Raw genomic sequence first — 8,925 nt, 5'->3', positions numbered from 1 at the left:
ATTGTTGCGCCAGTGGGTTTTGCTGGTAAGTTAAAAGAATAATATATTAATATTTAGCAGTCCGAAAAAATGCGTACATTTACGGTGTCATTGAATAATATTAGTTAAAAAATATGAAAATTTACCTTGACATATTCTTGCCAAACCTCAACGGGACACGTTGGACTTTATGACTCGTGATCCCACCTGAACCCCGTGTGTTGCAGCAATTTCCACTATGCTTGATAAGTTTTTCGCAGGCGAAAGAACTTAGAGGCTAATTGTGTGACGTTGAGTCCCCTGCCAGCCACTGATGATATGTCGTCCAACATTGCCTGGTAATCTGCTATTTTTATTGCAATACTGTGCGAATTTTTGGCCTGCTTAGATAACAGGACCATAAATTTGTGGGTCATCTCAGTAGACCAGGCCACAGAATCACTCATCTAAGGACAGTACGGTAAGGGACAACAAACATTGGGACACCATACGAATCACCAATCACATTAAAAAATATAATACTAACATGTGGTGGTAATCAAGTAAACACAGATAAACTTATACCTCGTTCGATCCGACACTGCTTGATGACGTCAATGCAGGGGCAAATGCAGACAATGTCGACCAACTGGGTGTATGACGAACTCCAATTCTGAAAAAATGTTGAAACTTTCGCCTCTGCTTCAAGTAGTAATCAACCCTATGACGTCGAGGCAAATTATACTGACTAGAGGTGGGCAAGGGATCGGTCCCTTGCGGGCCCAGGCCTGGGCCCGTTTGGGACTGGTCCCAAATGGGACCAGTCACTCATGGGCCTGGGACCCATGAGAAAAGCCAAGACCTGGACCAGGCCCTAGGCCTGGTCGGGATTGGTCCCATGGGCCCAGGACCGGTCCCATGGGCTTGGATAATTTCATTTTCCCCCCTCAAATTTTTTTATATTTTGGGGGCAAAACAAAATTTTATAGGGGGTTTTTAGTATTTTTTAGGGGTAAAATTTATAAATTTTATAAATTTTTTGGACTTGGAAGATTTTTTTTTAATAAATTTTGTAAAATTTCATTTTAACCCTCGTAACTTATATTTATTTTAAAATTAATAGGGGGTTTTATGTAATTTGGTAGGGGACTATATTGAAAAAAATACAAAAAAATTTGGGCCCAGGCCTGGGACCTTGGAGGAGGGCCCAATGAGGGCCGGGCCCTCCTCCTTAGGCCCGGTCCCGTTTTGGGACCAGGCCTCCTAGGACCGGTCCTAGGACCGGGTTTTGGAGCTGGGCTTTTGGGCCTGGTCCCAAATGCCCAGCTCTAATACTGACATCTGTGCATATGAGCATAATTTGTTGTTATGATTAAAGAACGATGTCGAATCTACAGAACAAATATATCAGTTAGTGAAATCCAAAAAAAATAATTCTAATTATCCAATAATTTATCCATTACATACATAATGTTACATACAAAACATATGAAGCTGTACAATTTTTTGACACTTGTGTAAAGGAAAAAAAGTACTAACAATGGCAAAATTGAAATAGAAATAAGTACAATTACGTTGTATGTCTTCACATAAGCTAACTGGATTCGCAAAAACCAACGGTCTCTTTCACAGTGTATAAAGCTGCAAAAAAAAAAAAAAAAAAAAAAAAAAAAAAAAAAGAAAAAAAAAAAAAAAAGGACAGATTAAACTCATTCGCCAAACTCTAACACCAAACAAATTGACGCGCTCATCCAACATGTACAACACATTTACAAACCTTAAAAAAAAAAAAAAATCCAAAACGTTCCCTTCACTAAAATCAAATATTTTCGGTGACAGATCTGATGGTTTGACAGTATTGTGGCTTAACGGTGAACGATCGGAGTGTTTGTGGCTTGACGGTGTTGTGGCTTAACGATGAGCGATCGGAGTGTCTGTGGCTTGACGGTGGGTATCATGGTGGTCCATCGGTGGTTGCGATGAACGATCGGAGTGTTTGTGGCTTGATGGTATTGTGGCTTAACGGTGAACGGTCGGAGTTTTTCACTGAAATGCTGAAGTGAAGAAACAGTGAAGAAGCTGCTAATGTAAACTGAAATGGTGAAGTGAAGAAGCAGTGAAGAAGCTGCTAATGTAAACTGAAATGGTGAAGTGAAGAAGCAGTGAAGAAGAAAAGTGAAACCCTGCGTAATGTAAACTGAAATGGTGAACACTGAACAAGTGAAGTGAAGGAGCATGAAAGAAGAAATGACGAACACGTGAGAAAGAACTGCAAATAAAACAGGTGAAGCAACGTGAAAGAAGAAAAAAGAATGCGTGGAAAAAGAAGGCTGCAAAAAAAAAAAAATTCAAACGTGTCATAAGCTGTCAAAAGAGAACGCGTGAAAAAGGGGAAGGCTGCAAAAAATAATTCAAACGGTCAAGCTGTTAGAAAAGTGTTGGAATAGAATTTTGAAGATCCTATTATCTAAATATTGAACCAAACATTATTCGAAAAATCTGACTCAAAATATGGATGAAAATACTCATCCAAACGCAGCCAATATTCTCATTTCTTTCTATTTACTCTTTAATGTTCTTTAATGCTTTTTCATTTTCTTATGAGTATGTATGCATGTAGATGGGTTCATGCTTATAGTTCTTTCTAAATTCACATGTTTAGATGCAATATGGAATGCAAATATGTCATTCTCTACCATCTACAAACTCATCTCAAGATAACAAATAATCATACTCATACATGCACTTTTCTTTGACATTTCATCAAACAATTTATGTGCACACACAAGCTCCAAATTGGCTACACTTCTACTCCTCTTCTAAGCCACCAAAATTTGGAAAAAATCCTCTAAGATTAACGCCAAACCTGTCCAAGATGTACACTCCATAATTTCTACTCCAATTCTTTCATAATTCATCCAAACTCTCATCAAACATCAAATACACAAACATTACTTCTCATGGACAAGTTCTAACCATCATTCAACATCAAATCCATCAACAATTCTTCATATAAAAACGCATATGTGCATAAAAGAAATTCTCTACACAATATTACTTCAATCATAACTATGGTAGGATTTACTTACCTTAGATGTGAGCAATCCAACACTTTAGTAGTCTTCTTTGATCTAACTCTCTTTCTCTTAAATCCTATAAACACAAATAATAAGAATTCAACACTTTAAAAATTAAAACTCACTTCTTAGTGCAAGGATCTTACCTAAGGATACTTGAGATTGAAATTCCACTAAAAATAACCCAAAATCTATGAATTTCCCTTGAAAAAGAATTGAAGAAATTGAGAGAATTTGGGGATAAAGGTGGCGTGAAAGTGGAGGAATAATAGTTAGGGTTTCATTCTTCAACTCTTGATATAACATAATATTATTTATTAGTTTCCCATTTTACCCACTTTCTATAAAATTTCATTTATGTCCCTTAGTCAATTACCATAATGTCCTCATTTTTATTGAATTCTCCATGTTATTCTACCTCTTTTCACTCCCCACTTTTTCAACTAATTATGAGTGAAAAGACCATTTTACCCCTAATAGAATTTTAGGGAATTTGCTTCACATTTGTTCAAGATAACTTTAACAAAATTCAATTAAAGGTATAAGGGCATAAGTAAAGCTACGTACCTCGATGTGGGCATTACATCCATGGATTGTTGTAGTGTCCCTTGAGTTCCTCGTAAATGTCATAGTAAGAGGATTTGCTTAAATTGACAGATTGGCTAAGTTTGTTAAACATATTTGTTACCAAAGCATTGTCGCCCATATTATTGGAAATAATTCCATTTCCAACAAGCAAGTCCACATCTTTTTTAATATTCATAAGATAATCCATTAGTCTAATGTAATTGCAAACATGAGTACCCCATGGGTAATGGCATTGCTCTAAAGCCATAATGTTTCTAAGTAGACTTTCAGAGTCATCATATATTTTTAAATGTGGTATTTGCATCTCAAGGACTTCCAAACATGGGAATCGTTGCTTTCATTTTTCCAATCTTATGTCAATTAAGTTGCATTCTCCTTCAAAACACTTAAACCTTTCTCAGGAACTCATGCAACTTCACTGCACAGGGTAAATCATGATCCACCAGCTGATCTGCTCAGATCTTTGGTAATGTTATAGTATAGTGGTTCTTCTCCAATCGGTTAAATGTTTAACTACCATCGGAGGGGTTGAGTAGATTAACTTAGAATTGACAAAAGAAAAAAAAAAAAAAAGAATGAAAGCACCATGAAGGTAGTCATGTTAAGGCTAGCGAGAGCTAACTCATATTTCCTCGAAGATGAAGTATGGAAGTCGATTTTGAGTAATTGAAAGTCGCTACATAAAGATGATGCTACGTTTGATGTAGATAGTAACAAATTACTTCCACCAAATTGGATTTATACCTTAAAAATAACTCTATGACAAAGATAGCATCATATAGAATCATCATTTGATAGTGCTCCCAAGTTTAGATGTCTTTTCCATGTTAGCTAATTCTTCTTTTCCATGGTGAACAGGACTTATTGAAACTAATTGAGAAGTGTAGGCTTCTTCATTTATTCTACGAAGATCTTTGGGAGCCCTATAAATACAACGCTGACCAGGATCAAGATCAAGCTCAAGCTTCAAGTTTTTGTCAATGTCAATTCGCAACTCTTTGACCAAATCCTCGAGTTTAAAGAAAGCACTTATCTCCAACTTCTTTGCCCTATTGATTAACCGTACTAACAATAGTCAACAAAAAAATAAATAGATAAATGCAACACTCAAAATAATCAACACCCAGAAGAAAATCATGTTGCATGCATGAGGTAATTATATCCTTAAATAGCTTTCAGAATAATGTGCAATCTGTCATAAATCACAAATAAATATTTTATATTAATATCACTTGCAAAGATTTAAATTAAAAATATGTGGGTACAGATTCCTGGAACGAATCCCGCTCACATGTAATGTTGGAATTGGGAAGAATTGACTATTATATTTGTAATGGTCATATAGAATAATTGTCATACCAAACGCTTGAAAAAGGAACAAAATGGTACATTGTTAACACCAAACCAAAGAGACAACAATTCTAAACATATTTGTCCAAGATTTAGACTATTACACCCCATTAAAGATTTATAGTATGATTACTTAATTCATTATAGTTTGATCATATAATTAATTATAACATTACATAATTAAATGATTACTTAATTAATTATGATATTATATTATAAACATTAATAATTTTCTACATTAGCACAATATTTAATTAAATGATTAGAAATTTAATTAATTATAGCATTACATTATAAATTTATAGTATGATTATTTAATTAATTATAACATTTTATTATAAATATTAGTACAATACTTAATTAAATGATTAGATATTTAATTAATTAAAACATTACATTATAATTAAATAATTACTTAATTAATTATAACATTGTATTATATTATAATCATTTAATTAATTATAACATTACATAGTTAAATGATTACTTGATTAATTATAAATTTATAACACTACATTATAAACATTAGTAATTTACTACATTAATACATATCTTAATTGAATTATTAAAAATCTAATTAATTATAATATTACATTATAGATTTATAGTATGATTACTTAATTAATTATAATATTCCATTATAAATATTAGTATAATACTTAATTAAATGATTAGAAATTTAATTAATTATTATATTAAATTATAGATTTATAGTATAATTATTTAATTAATTGTTTGTGTTTTGGTTTTGATTGAGGAATTTTATGTGAATTATGATGAATTGATTGAATTCAAGTGTTGCTAGAGATTATAGGATTTATGAGTCACATTGGACACAAATGAATGAGTAATCAAATTTTGTTAGGGGTATATTTGTAAACTTTTAAGATATTTTTGTCATTTTTTAAACTAATAGGGGGTAATTGATTTTTTGTAGGATACTCGAGGAAGGAATCGGAACCTGCATTTTAGGTTCTCGTTCCTTGAATTTAAGAACTTGCACTGTGCGGTTCCAGTTCCGGTTTTTTTTTTTTTTTTTGGGAACCTGCATTATGCGGTTCCGGTTCTGATTCCCTCGAAAAATGTAAGGTATCCGGAACTGCTCACCCCTAGCTTCCACCAAATCCTCTCTTACCATCATCGACACAACCACCATAAGTTTTACCATCACCATCACAGAACAAAAAAATGTTTGTACAACAGAATAAGATACATAGCAGTTCTCTTGTTTCAATTACTTAGATTTGTTGGGTAACAACAATTGCTTTGTTTCTATTTTGTTTTCCAATTACTTAAACTTGTTGAATTTGATTTAGTTTTAAGAATAATGCTAGCCTTACTCACTGCCCTTACTCACTTCTCTTACTCACCTTTGTTAAAAAAGTAAAAAAGTGGATACGGCTAACAGTTTAACAAAAGTGAGTAAGAGAAGTGAGTAGGGAGAGTGAGTAAGGCTAACATTACTCTAGTTTTAATTAATTGGAAGTTGGAACCATGTGAGCCGTGGCGAAGGAACAATAAGTGAGAGACAATATTATAATATTAAAACGGTGTTTTGAATGAGGTTGCCACATTCAATCTCTAAATGGCTTGCAGTACCAAGTCACCACAACAAATTCTAGTTTTTGCTACAAATTAAATATATGTATAGTTGATTTTCAAAACTAACTCTCATAGTCATAGTATAATTACTAATGAATTATAATGTTATTATTTATAAATATGATGATGGGTGGGTGAAAAGAGAAATTTTGACAAATATATGATAATTCATGTCATTATGCTATTGACCGATCTTATCCCATATAAATATTTCTCTTTCATTATGTAGAGTGCAAGAGACATAAAATTTGAACTAAACAAACATATTTTTACAAGTCGTTACGAAAGTAGACAAGCTATTAAACGCGTCTCAACCTGGGAAATACATGCGCCTGCAATGGATTTTTCATCACAATTGAAAACTCAAAACTTCTCCTCCATGTCAACATCTTCTCCATCCACACACTTCCACTCAAAACGCCAAACCAAATTAGCCACAAAATATTCCAAATGAAGTATTGCCAAACTCATCCCAGGACATATCCTCCTTCCAGCCCCAAATGGCATCATTTTTATCTCTTTACTTCCAGTTATATCAAACATTTCATCATAATTATCGTTTCTCAGAAACCTCTCAGGCCTGAATGACAATGGACTTTCCCACACTTCCGGGTCTATTGCCATTTGCCCTATCATGAAGTTCACTGTCCCATTCTTTGGCACAACATATCCATTCAAAACGGTGTCTTCTGATACTGCACGAGGAAAATTAATGTGCCCTGGAGAGTGTCGCCTTAACACTTCTAAGATCACTGCTTTGAGATATGGCATCTTCTGCAGATCTTCTTCTTTCACATATTCTGCATTATCTCCGACAACCCCTTTAATTTCCATGAATAATTTCTCTTGAATATGTTGGTATTTCACCAAGTTCACCATTGTCCACTGCAATAGTGCGGATGTAGTATCTGTTCCCGCGTTGAGAAATTCTGAGCTCAAATGAACAATTTCTTCTTCATTAAGATTCCTCTTTTCCTCTGGATGTTGGAGCTCTAACAATGTATCAACATATGATAAGATATATTCATCTCCATTTTGTTCATGTTGGTTTTCTTTTTCCTTCATCTTCTTTCGATGTCTTATGATAGGGATCCATACGTTTGTAAGCTGTTGTCGTGCTTGTACGAGTTCATCCCATTGTTTACGAAATTCAATCTTTGTAAATCTTGGCCAAAGCTGCATTATACTAACTCGCGAAAAATTCATAAGCACACGACGCTGAACCTTCATAAGTTCATTTATTCTTTCCCTTTCGAGCTGCTTACCAAAACACATCAAGCCTAATACGCTGAACATGGAGGGTAGAAAATAGTCCATCAATATTATTGGATGATCAGATTTGGAATTGAGCTTCAGACCATCCAAGATATTTTGCAACACCCATTGATTTTATATGAGAAGAATCAAGAATTTCTGCAGTGAGGTTACGTCGCAGGAGGCGCCATGTCGAACCATAGAAGGCAATGCTGATATAGTTCTGGTTTGTGCCATCAGGAGACTGGGGTCTGTCGGAGAAAATGGCACCCTTTTCCACTAAGGCTTGGTGAGCAAGTGAATGGTCTGCAATGAAGATAGCTGGCTTTGAGCCAAAAGGAAGAGAAATGATGGGGCCAAATTTGGCATGGAACGTTAGAAGCAGCCGCTCGAGGTCGCCAAAAGACTTGTAGAATCTGAGGAAGTTGACAATTATGGAGGAAGTAAAGGGGCCTGGAGGGAGTTTGTTGTCGAGATTTTTGGTAGGGTAGATAAGGTTAAAGATGAACTTGAAGAGAACAGGAATGGCGATTGAAATGAATATGAAGATTAAAATTTCCATTAGGAGTTCGCAATGGAATGTTGATAAAAGATTTATATAGATATGTGGAGGCAAGTAACAATGGAAGATCGATTGCGAGGATAATAATATATCCAGTTTTATGATGTTCAGAATATGATAGATTATGAAATGAAGAAAGACCAGACAAGAAATGGGAGGAAATTTAAGCACTTTACCTTTGTTGGAGCTAGGCGCAAGAGTATCTAATTGTCATTGGTTTAAACGCTTCATTTGTTTTTATTCTAAGAGAGAAAAAGATCACAACTTTAAGAAATGTTTAATTACAAACTTAGATCTATGTAAGTTAAAATCAATAACTTAAAAGGGATTTGATTGATTGATGATCTTTTGTGTTACAAAGTTGTCCTGCATGTTTGTCCTTTGCAAAAATTGAGATGGCTGTTTTATACCGTGGGAAGCTTCTCTTCCTCCTCAGATGTTTCCCCTTCTCTTAGTCATTTCCTTTTGATTCTTTTTTTTTTTTCTTCTTATTTTTTAACAATTGCACACATAGCAATTACTTATAGTACATCT

General features: G+C 34.2%; 1 pseudogene; it reads right to left on the bottom strand.

Moving 5' to 3' along the window:
- Positions 1–4,410: 4,410 nt before the first annotated feature.
- On the bottom strand, positions 4,411–8,391 carry LOC116117225 (annotated as a pseudogene).
- Between the last annotated feature and the right edge of the window lie 534 nt (positions 8,392–8,925).

This window comes from Pistacia vera, unplaced genomic scaffold, assembly GCF_008641045.1.
Source record: "Pistacia vera cultivar Batoury unplaced genomic scaffold, PisVer_v2 Contig800, whole genome shotgun sequence".
NCBI lineage: Eukaryota > Viridiplantae > Streptophyta > Magnoliopsida > Sapindales > Anacardiaceae > Pistacia > Pistacia vera.
Note: the sequence above shows the minus strand (reverse complement) of the source record. Positions and strands in the feature narration are given on the sequence as shown.